We start from the raw sequence: 14,598 nt of genomic DNA, 5'->3' as shown, positions 1-14,598 counted from the left end.
TTACCATACGCGACGCACCGACGTGAAAAATGAGAGGGGATACGCGGAAAAATATGTTCCTTTTTTGTGTTATGTCACGGAAATTGAAGCAATTTAAAACAAGCGTTCTCTTGACCGCAAAAGTACCGAGAGTGTAGCCTAACCTAGAACGTATTTTTTGAGCTATTTTTTTGTTTATTATCTTTACACGGAGACTATAAACATTTTACAGCCAGCACTTTGCGGGCATTCATATTTATTCGTGTTTCAATAACGTTTACAAAAGAGTTTAATGAAAAAGGATAAAAATGACGACAGCGGGATCCTTTAAGTGTACGTCGTTGATAAAAACGTCTTCGCGTGATTCTAACCGTCTAGTTTACGTGAAATTAATTTATGCGAAATATAAACAAGTTTTCGTAATTAACCGTTTGCGGTCGTATTAAATTTAGACATGGGTGTCGTACTGGCCGGAATTGATTTTGGAAGAACGAGCAGTGATACACAATATGCAAGATTATAAAGAATAAACAAAATATATTAATTCTTTTGAGAACCTTAGACAATAAACATAATAATCAATAACAAATTCATAATAATGTAAATAATACACATAAAAACTCTTCTTTATCCCCATAAATGACACATGTACGTATATTTTGTTAAAATGTAATCTTATATCTTAATTTTAAGAATCAATTTTATTATTAAATGAAATATTTACATTAATAATGTGTTTCAATGTAATGTTTTGTCTAAAAATTATATTTTATAGTTCTCTATCATGTGGTATCTTTCGGTAACTTTCTTCTTGTCATTTCGGAGCATTGTTTTTTAAATGTCTCAACCCTCGGATGCCCCAAGTTTCGAACTTGCTACCGAACTTTTAAATCGAATTGTACACTCGCAATTTATTTGTTCATCTTTCGTCGTCTTAGAGACTTTAATTCGATCGAAGAAAGCCGCGCGAACTTTGTACTCACCAAACGCAAACTGGGACAGTTACGTAACGAAAGATCGAAAGTAGGATCGCGCGGAACATCGTATACCTGGATTTCGACGAGCAATCGAAGAAACGCGAACGGGAGGTTTCGCGAAGGAAAATTTCGGTCGCAGCGCCGGTTCGAGCGGGGATGCGAAAAGTTGAACTCGGGGGCTGGGAGAGCGAAGATAGAGGTACAATTACCGGAACTGCCGCCGCTGTCAAGTGTCAAAGGGGTCACGAATAATTTAGCACGCGAGCTGGAGGCCCCCCCAGGAGCAAGAGGGGGAAAGAAAGCGACGGAAGAGGACGGAAGAGAAACAGCGACGCCCGCGGGCTGGGAAAAGCGCGCAGGAAAGAGAGACCTGCTCTCTCAGATTACCCTCTAACGCTTTTGTCCTTGGCGTCGCTTGCTTTCTTCCCGTCGTCGTTCCCTTGCGCCCTCGCGCCGCAGGCTCTAACGCGCCGCGACGCCGACGCCGCGACGTTCCGCCGGCTCCTTCCAGCTGCTCTCTATCCTCCTCGACTTCCCTTTACCGCTGACCACTTCGTGCGTTAAAACGTCGAATTAAAATCTCGAGACACTTTGAGAACGAGACGATTAGAGCGTCCGGGAGAACCGAAACCGGTCCCCGCGACACCAATTGTTCGTTATCCTTGTTATCCTCCCGCGGAACGTTTCCCAACCTGTTTCTCACTCCGATGGTCCTGGCTCAAGCTCCTGGCACCGCCACCTCCTCGAGACCCTCTCGCACTTCCGTGGCAGCCTTTAATTCTCGTCCGACCACTCGAACTCGGCCAGCGGGACGCTCGGATCGTGATCCTCGTACGTAGAAAAGACGCGAACTCGCGATATCAGCGTAAGTTAAACCGAACGACGATCTCGTCGACGCCACCTGAGCACTACGACTGACGGCAGGAGCCGAGTCGACGGCCATCGTATCGTCGGATAAGCCTTATCGGTGCCCAAAGACCCCACCCTTCGCCCATGGGCCGCATCCCTCACAATCCTACGAGCGCGTTTTCGCGCCGGAACGACTCACTGCTGCGGCTCTCTACGCCTGTGGACCCGCTTAACCGTATCTACCGGACCATTTACTCGATTTTCTACACTCTCCTCCGGTACTTCTTCCCGCGAACAGCTGCTAACTCCTTCGTCGGTCTACACCTCGTCGCGGTTTTTCCACGGCACTCGGGCACTCAATCTCGCCGACGTTCGCGCGTTCAACGCGTATCACGGAGAGCTAGCGGACCGTTTCGGATGTTCCGTTGTCAGAATGTTCGTGACGTATCGCCACCCCATACGATCAATCGAAACGTTCCATGCGTCTGTTCGTCGTCATGCTCGGTTCTCGTAGGCACGTGCGTGATTCTACGTGGCCGGTTAGCTGCGTCGACCTTACGACGGCGGCATGCCGAGTGTCATCTGCAAGGAAGGATCATTCTTAAGTTTCTTGGTTAGTCAAGGGGGTCAGAGGGCGGTTGCAGTCGTTCGTGTTGCGGAGGGCGTAGATCTTAACGTATCGATGGATCGGGTAAACGAAAGCGTTACGCGTGTTGTACGAAAATAATTTCAGAAATTCTAGTTATTTATAAGTTATTACGAGTAATAATGATGCGAACACTGTTATTTAAAATGATACAGATTATGAAGGAACAATTTATAATAAACAAAGTTAACGATCGATCAAACGTTTTTAAAAGGCCTTATTTTTGCAAAATTAAAACGCCAAGCAAGATGCGAGCAATACGGTAATGGAATTGTTTTGATTCCAAAGTACCAAATACTTTTTAAGGTCCCTCGTTTGTTTGTAATGGAACGCTATTTTTTACTTTTTTATCTTCTAATAGAGGCATATATAGGCTTGTAAATGTAGGCTACGGTATGAATTTGTCAAAGGAATTTTTGGAGTAACAACTGTCGTTGTCTCGTCGTTACTGATTCTCACATGAATATTATAATAAATGTGACATGTACAACATAGGGGGAATGTTTCTCGTTTATATTCTGTAAAAATTGTTATTAGGAAACGATTAAGTACTCTTCAACGGCGATCTTAAAGTTACATACAGTCAGTGTAATAAGTATTCGTACAGGAACCATTTATTTGAAATTGGTTGCTGTACGAATACTTATTACACTGTCCGTATATGTATCTCCTTTATAAATATAACGTTTCACCTCTATGCATCTAATACTCCAAATATTAATCGCCCTCGATATTTTAGATGCTCGACCAGAGTCGAACAAGGTGAGCTTTTCGAAAGAATGTGATATCGCAGGAACTCGAGCACCCAGGCACGACGAATTCGGCCTAAAACCGGATGCGCATGGAAGGTATGGCGGGTTTGCGAGTAAATATTTCTTCACTACCAACACCGAGCGACGAGGCAAAGACACGGAGCAACTCTCCGAGATTAGATAACAGTTGGAACGTTTTGTACAGTTGACTTGCACAACGAGCAACGTCCTCGAGACGCTGTTAGATTCACGCCGTGACGCGGATGAAACGGTATGAAAGATATTTGACGTTTATTGCATAAGCAAATACTCGAGAACGCGCACAATAGATGCTAAATCAGCGCAGGAAGACGTTAAACGGATCCGTGGACACGCATGTACGACGGGCATGAATTAGACATCGGGTTACACGTGCATACCGAGGCAAAGCATACTTACTCTACGAACGAGACTGAATTTTGTATTTTTGAAATGGTCGCGGTGACTAGCCTTGATATTTTGGAGTTACTTCATTGACACGTTGACAGACGTGACACCCATATCTGGGTGACAGAGATTGAAAGAATTCATTTAGAACGCTAGACGTTAAATGAAATAAATGTGGATAGAATTCGTGAAATTGGCGAGGTTGCAAAGTTAAGTAGTATGACAAACGTTTCATTCTATAGTTTCCACTTGTCTCGAAACGATGTTTTAGCCCCTCGGAAATTTTCACGAACGTTAGTCTGGTAAAGAACGTGTTACGGGGATTTTGACATCGAATTGCTCCAAAATAAAGTCTCTTTTAGGACTTAATTTTAAGAAAATTAGTGCAAGTACTCGTTTTACATAATGTTTATGTGTATCTTAATCCCGGCATATCATTTTCGTACATATACAGAGTACTCAAGGCAAAAAAAGTAACCCCTTTGATCTGTGTGTGCGACAATTCATGCTGCGAATTGAGGACCCATTCTTGGATAATTCTGCTGGTTCTACATTGATTCAAACGTTAAAAATAAGCGGATCGAAATTTCACCTGCAATTTTAGATTAAAACTGCAAAACATAGTTCACAAAATCGAAACATCGTTGTTTCGTAGTCGCACTTTTTATAAATGCGTCCTATTTCCTTTTCTTACAGGCTCAGTTTGATAATACGTACTACTAAAATAGCCTTCTTCAACGAAATTCCAATATCTTTATTTTTAATCTCGGTTCAGCGTAAAACCAATGGAGTTTTCTAAAAATGACTCTCGAATCAATTGAATGCACGCGTATAAATAGATAGAACTTGAATTCATTTGTAAGAATTGATTTCCAAGGAAACTTTTTATTTTATTAACTAGACTATCTAGGTCTCTTAAACATAATGCAAATGAAATTCATCCGAATTATCTAGAGTGAGCAAGAAGAATGCAAGTAAAAATATGTACAAAAACATTAAAGATATTCTTCTTTGAATATTTTCTTTGGTGAAGTAGTTATTACAATGTCGTTTTACAATAACAAAATACGCGTTGTAAACGAAATTATGAAAATTTTTATCTAAAATAAAAGAATCAGATTCCATATATTTCGTACATCATTGAAAAACAAAGTTCCAAAGCCTCTTTTGGGAAACCTTCTATTAACGGTTATTGAATAATGTATTTTTCCCTCTTTCTACAATAAGTTCTCATAATTCTTCCATCTTTTCCCTGATTCTTGCATCAAATCCTTTACCGTTACAGTAAAAAACTTCCCAGTGACATTTTTCACTGCATCTGATGTTCTCAATTCGTTCTCGTCCATGTAATTCGGTAAGCTTCGAAAAAAGTGAAAATCTGACAAGGCACGTCCGGTAAATACGGTGGATTGTACGCGATTTTCCAATTGAAATATTGCAGTTGTTGCAACGTTTCTTTTACCAGGTGCAGCTTCGACTTGTCCTGAGGGAACAGAACCCTCGGCTACGGAACTAAAGCTGCCCGTTTTTGCAGCTTTTTCCCATCTTCTGCAGATGGCGGTGGATTACGGAACGAGACGAATTAAATTTTCCATTTTGTTCAACGATATCTCAGTAAAATATCCATATCCGACTCCCACTAGTTATTTGACTCAAGATTCTTCTCCTTGTTAGTATTGCTTAATCGAAATACTTCAAATAGTCTTTGACATCGGTTAACGCTAACGATATTCCCTGTGCATATTGGGCTGCAAATTAACAAATAGTTCATTCAAATTCAAATTGTTCCTAATCAAGAATAATTACAGATAGATTAATAATGTTAGCGTCAACCTTGTTAATTTTCTGTGCACCATATTGGGCTGCAAATTAACAAATAGTTCATTCGAATTCAAATTGTTCCTAATCAAGAATAATTACAGATAGGTTAATAATATTAACGTCAACCTTGTTAATTTTCTGTGCACCAGAAAGTTATTTACACCCTCCTAAGCGAATCACATATGTTATTGGACCACCCTGTCCACGAAGTGAATCCACGTCATATGTAAGTAAGTGTCAAATATAAATCCTAATTCAATAAAGACGAAGAAACTGGGTTTAGTTTCTCTAGATACAACAATGCAGACGGTGGGTGGTATCGTTATTGCATAGCTAAGCACCAGCAGTTGTTTGCCGGCACGGAACAGCCGTTTACAACTCGACAAAGAGGTATTGTTCAGTCGAGGGATCCATCTAGCTCGGCTGGTGCCTCCTATTTACACGGCCTAACTCAACATTATGTCGCAAACTTTACGCAGCTTCTCCGACGTCGAATTTCCCTCTCGAAAGATACGCTTCTGCGATCGTTTGCATTTTTGGCACGCATCGTTTACTTCCTGACTATTCCTTTTTTCTAAATTAGGAAGTTTATTTTATTGGAAATGGTTACAGAAATACTGAAAAGAGAGAGAATCATAGTAGCGATTGCACTTGTAATTGGCTACGTAGAATTTTTATGTAGCCTTGTTTTTACATAATATTAGAATTGTTCTTGATTAGGAAAAATTTGAATTTGAATTGTCCTTTAATCTGCGCCCTTAGAATAAGCTTGGAGACCAGAACTTGTAATAACGCAATAAGAATTTTTGTGTAGCTTTAACTTGACACTTCTACTACAATTTTTTCTAATTAGGAGAAATTTGAATTTGAATTACCTATCTGTTAATTTGCACCCCTAAAACTAGCTTGAAGACCAGATCGGACTTGTAATAACGCGATAAAGAATTTTTGTGTAGCTTCAACTTGACATTTCTACTATAATTTTTCCTAATTAGGAGAGATTTGAATTTGAATTACCTATTTGTTAATTTGCATCCCTAAAACTAGCTTGGAGACCAGATCGGACTTGTAATAACGCGATAAAGAATTTTTGTGTAGCTTCAACTTTACATATCTACTATAATTTTTCCTAAATAGGAGAAATTTGAATTTAAATTATCTGTTAGTCTCCGCCCCTAAAACCAGCTGTACTGTTCATACGCTCAAAGGCGCCCTACTATAAAAACTCCATTTTCTGCAATAAATTCGAATAAGAATTTATTTCATTCTGCTCCAACTTAACTTTTATTTGTGATGTCCACACGACTGTCGATAAGTAATCCATAATCGTTAGCAGCGTCTTTTGAAATGCGATGCACTCGACCGAAATATCCATAGAATAGACAGTCCGTCCAAAAATGGAGACTCGCGTGTCCAGGCGAACGACAATGGCGGCGGCGTTCGAGTGTCATCGGAGAGGTGTGCAACGCGATCAGTCTGATTAGCGTAGCCGCGAAAGGTGGTAAGTTTGTCGATACAATACTAATTACGACGCGAGCTATAATCGAAACGCCACACGACTAGCAGCATCGTTCCTCGCTGAATACCCCTTTAACGCAGCTGCAGGTGCGCAGTGTCATTCATCGGCTCGATATTCGCGGCCGTTATTAGCAAAATTGCGTGGGCTAATTGGCTAATTAGTGATTAGCTGCGGGGCTGCTGCCAATTCGTTCGAATGTGTTGATGAATTACTGTTTTCGGTTTGGTAACAGGGCACAATTATACCAGACGCGCGTTTAGTTCCGCTGGTCGTCATCGACCGGAAGATTCCGCATCGATACGTGTCATTTGCGGTTTAGAATGCAAATAATAGATGATGACTGCATCTGTCAGTCTGGATCGTGCCCTTGGTGATTAATTCAATTTCAACGGTAAGGAATATCACGAGGCAGAAGGTTCTGCCGTGATGTCCATCGAGTGATCGTCGCTTTGAATGGCGCAACACTGTTAAATAGATTGCAAATCAATTTTTTGTTTCTTACAATTCGAACCTTACTGGTAACGTCGTATTAAACTCCAACGGGATGAGAAGAACCTAAGAGATAATGTCCTGCTGGAGACTAAAGTTAGAATAAAGAGCGAATTTTCTCACTGTGTGGTAACTTTGCACTCGACAACAGTTGCATTAGAGAGAGCTAACAATTAGACAATTAAATTTGGTATTTGTAGAGTCGTGGAAATAAAATACCTTGCTACTACTTCAAAAGCTTAGGAACCTATTCATGAATCAACACCGCTACGAACTGTTCAAGATTCAACGAAATCTAAGGTAAACAAGATTGTCGCTTCTAAGTCGCCCCTCAAAGAGTTAATAGTTGATAACACTATTGCATATATATATATATGTTATATATATATAACCCTGTGGATAACACTATGTGAACGATCCTAGAACCTACAAGATTCTAAACTTCGATATCTCGATACTCTTCAACGTTATACGAGAAACTCATGCTACCTGACCCATGCTACCTATCGATAAGCACGATTCGCCTCCATCTTAAAGGAGTGGAACGGTGGAAAAATCAATTAAACGGAATATAAATATCACAGCAACCTCGCAATCGTATAATTCTAGGGATAAATTTCATTAGCGTCGCGATTCGTAAGTGATTACAAAATCAAATAAACGCGTCGCACGCGATCATGCGAACGCACGTTTCACGGCGCGGGGGGAGGTGGAGGGGGTCTATTAATGTATTACCATGCGTCGCGATGATACCAGCGATCATTGGAACAGTCACCAGAGGGTATAATGCTTGAATACATTTCGCGATATCGCGCGGCGCCCTCGAAAACGAGCGGAACCGCGTGCTCGTTGCTAATTCTGCGGCGATCGGTGAGCGTAGTTTTCGAGCGAACGGGGATAGGCGGATGAATGCTTACATTGAAAAACGTTCGGCGACGAACGCGTCGCCATTATCGCCCGGGGATTAATTAATTACTGATTAACGCTGGAAAGCAGACCGCCTGGGATATTGATGGATGGCTATTTCCGGCCTGTTTCGTGCCAGCATTATATCCACACGTGTTTCCATTGACCACACTCGGCGATTCCTATTCAATGCGTGTATCCTGGTCTAAATTATACGCTCGCGTTAACTGGCATTCGTGAAAGACTATGAAGAACGTCCTTGATGTTATTCGAGGTATCACATGAATTTTTTACAGGCCTGGAAACGATGGTGCGCGCCTATCGCCCTTGGTCCTATCGATTCGAGATATTTTCAGGATAAATTTTTATATCTTGACACTTTGCACTCGAAGCCACTCGAGAGTGCTATTAATTGTAATCGCGGATCGGCAGAAAAGACTCGTCCTTCCAAACGACATTCGAGTAACGGTTAAAAAATGGACCCTCGTATCTTAGGAATCAGTGATTAACCCTTTGCACTGGGACGAATGACGGTGCAATGTATGCAGACAAGAAACGCGGTCAGATTAAGTAGCGTAAACTTCGAGCCACGTAATTGGTGACATATTTATAAGGAGAAATTAAAATGGCGTATTTCATATTTGTCTGATCTATGGTAACATGTAAAACTTACTGGTTCTTACATGGATATTATAATACATGTAATATGTACAATATAGGCAGAATGTTGTTTGTTTATATCCTGTAAAAATTGTTATTAGGAAACAATGAAGTACTCTTCTTAACGGCGATCTTGAAATTACATATATACATTTCTTCTTTGTAAATCTAACATTTCATCTCCATGCATCTAATACTCCAAACATTAATCGTAACGTGTAAAACGTGTAAATTCAGAAACATTAAAGATATTCTTCTTTGAATATTTTCTTTGGTGAAGTAGTTACTGAAGATATTACAATATCGTTTTACAATAACAAAACAGAAGTTTAGTTACGATTCACATTGTAGAAATTATTTGAAATACGTACACTTGTGTACACTTTTCTGTGTTCGATCGCAATACATAGACTAAACATTTGAGTATACTGTTTCAAATAATAGATCATTCGTAATAGATATATATTTCGTAGGCACTTTAAGAAGAAATTAATCATTGTTGGAACGTCTTGCAATAATGCACACCGATGGTTGGCGATTTATTGAAAATACCGAATATACAAAGGCAACTGGGACATCAAAGCCTTTTCACGGTAAAAGTCTAGTAGAATGCCAACAAAGGGAAGTCGGAAGCATTTACGAGAGCAATAAATCTTACTGCACTTTGTTATTACGTATACCGTGGCCCGTATAACAAGGCCATTCTCTCTTTGGTAACGATGACTGGCGACTTTTTATTTATCTAAAGCGCAAGCAATGGTACCGCGATGGTACCATGGAAAGGAGCCAATATCGCGGCAGCTCTGATCACGAGGAAACTCACTTTAAACTCTGTTTATAATGAGGTCGCTAACTTCAACGATATACTATTGTTACTATTTTAGAAAACAACGGAACAGTTTTAGCGTGTAGACGAGAAACATTACGAAATGCCTGATGTACTTATTTCAGAAATACAGTAATTTATTGAATAATTTGATGAAATATCTTGTTTCAAGGATATCGAGTAGGATACATAAAATGATTAAGCGTAATATGTAAATGTTAATAACGTGATTTGAATTAAACTCACGTCACGAAATAAATTTGTTTTAACCTTCTATGGGCCAAACTTTTTTCTGCAAACAACTTGCAAGGGATTAGGTTAACCCTTTCTCACTCGAGGTCTTTTTTTCTGGTATCGACCAGCAACTCGAGATGCTTTCTTAGCATTCTATTGCCACGAATGCTAAGATAATATTAACTTCGAAAATGAGATCTCTAATTTGAGATTTGAGAATCAGGTCACCTTTGCCTCAACGACAATCATTTTATTGGCACTTCGAGTTCTAAAGAAATTAAACCTAAAGAAAACCTAGTGGTGACTGAGAGTCACCTCTCGAGTGCAAAGGGTTAATATTTCTGGTTGATGATGCTGCGAACCGCCATCAATGTTATTATTGCGAAACTTATTAGCAAAACTATAGGAGACGAAAGATTTTCCTTTGGCCTCTTTTTGGAATCTGCAGTATTAATTTCGATACTAATTTCAACGTCGGACTTTTCGAACTATCGCGCAACTTACTGAGAACAGAGCCGTTAAAACAGACCGCTCTCCGATTCAGACAGTATTTAAAAATGGTTCGAAGTTCGCAGCTGAAAACGTGGAAAATTGCAAATTAACACGAACCGTTCGAGTCGGAACGGCGAGATTAAAATCCCGGAGCATACGTAGCTATAAGTGATTAAAACTACCAAATTGGAAGCAAAACCGCGTATTATTGAGCTGGCAGGAAACCGCTGTTTAAACTTTAGATCGAGTTCTCCGAAATGTAAGAATTATCCCCGATAATCCGCGGTAAGTTTCGACCGCACATTCCTACCAGCGGCTATCGGTTATTACGAAATTCCACGATAAAGCGTAGTAAAATTGAGATACAGTGGCTTTTAAGGCATTACCGTGGCTACTGCATCTTCGAGCTAGATTTAACTCAGATACAATATAGAGCCGGACGTTAATCGATATAGAGGAGAAGTTTGTGGAAGACGACGGGCCAGGTGAACGGCGTCTTTCAACCTCGAGACATGGCAGGAACTGCCTGTTCGAACACAAAATCAAGGAAAAACCGAGCGAATAAACAGCGAGCGTTGCTCCTTAGAGAATTGAACGGATTTATCTCACAGGACAGCAAGCAACCCTGACATGGGCAAGGAGACCTTATGCAGGGTCTCCCACGGAAGGTCTCCAATCATGAGATTGCTCAATTGTAGCTTCGTTTTTATCCTGCCCCGTAACCTGGTTCCCTGTTGCTTCCTTTTCGCAATCCGACTTTTCCATTATCCGGCAGGATGAAGAAAGGAAACGGGATTAAAAAGCGCGGCTACCCGTTTCTAACGACCACGGTTAACGAAGAATTAAGGGCCCCTCAAATTGTCATTTTGAGCAAATTTTATTTTATTTCTTGAAAACATAGTAGCTCGGCTTCTTAGAAGAGGTTGAGGATTAAGAACGTTGTCATAGAAAATGGCAAAGAGGGAAGTAACTAAATCCTGAAAAAATTTCCATTTTTAATTTTTTAAATTGACCAATGTACTAAGGATGCTCAGATTGGAATTAAATTGTTGCCATGTTAATAGTAGGGAGGAAAATAACTAACGGAAGTAAAAAGATTTCATTTATAATATTTGAATGATTGAGGCTTTCAGAATTTAATTCTATTTTTTAAAATCGTAGCAACTCAACAAGTTGACAAATTAAAGAAATTGATAAGCTTTTATTTCTCATTTCTCATTTATGTATTTTACTTTCATTACAATACGAATAGAACAAATGGGATTTGATTGTTTCTTTCGTTTTCAATGATGTAACGAAGACGTATTCAGAGTACTTTCTACTTATTTTCTCTTTTCTGTGTATAAAGTATTCAAGAAACATTAAAAGGAGTTTCCCTTATATTTTTAAATTACCTTCGACCTCCGGACAGGGTGATTACAGTGTGATTCCTTCAAAAACAATGTCCCCCTCGTTTTTGTACGTTTCTTTTCTCCGACAAAAGGAGCTCCGCGGTGTTTTCTCTTCTTTTTTCCGTGAAAGGACTCTTTTGGAAGCGTCCTGGTGCTGTCGACACAAGGTGTGTCAATATGGCTGCACGCGAAGAAGAAACCTTTCGTAGCCAACTAGCTATTCAAGTTGTTTAACCGAGCCACCCAAGCCACGTATAATAATTAACTCACGATGGAGAAACAGCTAAGAATGTTGTTTTAAAGCTTGAGGGAGGTCGTTTGCTCGTAGAATGTCACTTTTTAACTACTTTGCAAAGAGTTTTGTCACGAACCAGTTAGTGGGAAGATAACACGTTCCAGGTTTATTTTTTGTTATCCTTAACTTCAAGTGCTGGAATAACGAAGGCGTATGCCTACGTATATTGTGTGTGTGTTTTTTTTATAAGGAACTCTAATGTAACAACTTTTTTGACGTAAATGAATTGCTCTCTTTTGTAACAAGAGTATCTACAAATAAATTCTTAAATCACATTGGTTTTTATTTTACTTTTGTTACATATTTTGATAAAAACGTTAATAACAGAATATTTGGCAAAATTGAAAATAAACGACTATGACTAAGTTACAAATGGTGTATATTTTTTGGTTGTATCGGTTTTACATTTCTGGCGCGGTCTGGGAATTCAACACAGTTACAATAATTTGTTTGAAATTCCTTATAGCACGTTCAGAATATTCCTTTAAACGACCGAAGTTTTTGCCAGTCGTGTCAATTAATTTATCAAACTTCACTGAATCAAGCTTCAGTTATTTCAGTACTCAATTGGTTAAAAATATAAAGTTTAAACGATGTTTTGATGAACACTTGTACGACTCAAGGAATTCGTGTTTCATTTGTATTACCGTCTAAAATATGTATATTTATCGACTGCTGACGAGTTTCTGAATTATTTTGGCGATCGTTCGAGCAGCTTGGAGCGTTTTCGTGCAATGCCAAAACTCGCAGTCATTAGACTCCGGAGCGTGGTGTCATCAGTGGTTATTTGCCTGACCTAAATCGCGTACTAATCCGAACAACTGTCATAAGTGTATACATCACAGTCATGGTATGATTTTAACCTATCTATGCATTCACTAGTGAGCTTGGAGATGATTAAGTTACTCTCGGGTTTCATTTCACTAAAATTCTTAGTAAAATGTGTACATTTACTAAATTCCTACATCTTAATTGATCTTTATTTTTCATGTTCTATTTCAATCGATTATACGTGTTCATAGATACTTTCTTCAAATTTTACTATCAAAATGTTTTTAATTTTGACATTTATTTCGTTCCTATTAATAGTGACTTCCTCAAATGTCTTATTTATTTTTTGCAATGCCTTAGCCATTAATCGAATGTCACTGTTATTCATTGTTCTCTTCAAACATTAAATATACTGCGCGGACATTGTTTAATAAGCAAACGAAGAGCGTTTCGTGGGTAACCGATTTCGCTCTTGAAATTAATATGTAGATGTATAAGCATTTATGGCAAATGAAAATATGTAAAATCCTCTAACAATGTGCATAATTGCAAAAATATATACACTATCAACAATAATATACATATTATATCGTTTAAAAAACATACTCTTACTTTTTCAATTTTTTTTCTATACCTGAGAAAATGTGAATTTGCATAAACATCAACAGTCTATTAATGTGTCGCAAATGCTATCAGCCAGTATGTTACAATGGTGTAACGAAACAAAGATAGCTTATTGAGATCGAAAAATCGGACATTTCATATGCAACAACCTAATACTTAGGTGGCTCCCTTCAGCTGGAACATCATCTATATCGAGGAGTCGTGTAGACGTTGCGAAACGTATTCCGCGGCGGTCGCGTTGGGTGCTCCTCAAAAATGGTCTCCGCTGTCTCGGCACGTTCCACGTCAAACACATTCGCCGGTCGAATTTGAAAAGTTTCAAACAAATCCAATAACACACGGTGCACAAGGACGGCATCGCGCCGACCGAGAAAAGGAAGGGCAACGACGTTTCTGCATTGTGAATTCGCTTGGGGTCTCGTATACATACAGTCACCACCGTGCCAATGCTTGGACGTGAACGCAACTGTGTATGGAACATCACAGAAGCGATTTATGTATCACTGATGAACAGTTTCGTGGTTATCGCATCGATACATAACATAACTCCATTTTACGAATTAATCATAAAATGCATGGTAATACTTTAGGTTAAGTTTGAGAAAATAGGGTACTCTCCGTTCCCATTAAAAAATTCCTTTTTCCATGGTGCAATAAGGAGACAGCTCTGGTCGCTAGGAGAACTGATGGCGTCGACTTGACGGAAACAGAGCAGGAATAAGAATAAACTTTGCACTGATTTTACGATTTTTTGTATTCTGCATTTTTTGTTTGTATTGCCAGATGTTTTCAGAATAAAATAGACATGTGTTTGGAAGGATGGTATCCGGAACGACATAATTTCATAATTAAGTACCTATGCTATGATATGGAAAAGAAAAAGAAAGAAAATTTCGAAAATCTGAACTTTAAAACGTTTTCTTTAATTTCCCAAAAATTTG

General features: G+C 39.2%; 1 protein-coding gene across 11 annotated transcripts in view; it reads right to left on the bottom strand.

The window, feature by feature from the left end:
* LOC128879107 (CUGBP Elav-like family member 2) overlaps nt 1-14,598 on the bottom strand; it is a 547,103-nt gene that overhangs the window by 475,487 nt on the left and 57,018 nt on the right. For 9 of the 11 annotated variants that reach the window (XM_054127956.1, XM_054127957.1, XM_054127958.1 and 6 more), the window contains exon 2: nt 1,649-2,387. The exons of 1 other annotated variant lie outside the window; for it this stretch is intronic. The gene's annotated coding sequence lies outside the window, so the exon portion shown is untranslated. Of the gene's footprint in view, nt 1-1,343; nt 1,622-1,648; nt 2,388-14,598 lie in introns of those variants that run through there. One more of the 11 variants, XM_054127962.1, reaches the window with a different exon arrangement.

This window comes from Hylaeus volcanicus, chromosome 6 (genome assembly GCF_026283585.1).
Source record: "Hylaeus volcanicus isolate JK05 chromosome 6, UHH_iyHylVolc1.0_haploid, whole genome shotgun sequence".
In the NCBI taxonomy this organism is placed as follows: domain Eukaryota; kingdom Metazoa; phylum Arthropoda; class Insecta; order Hymenoptera; family Colletidae; genus Hylaeus; species Hylaeus volcanicus.
The sequence above is the reverse complement of the archived record's forward strand: the minus strand, read 5'-3'. Positions and strand labels throughout refer to the sequence as shown.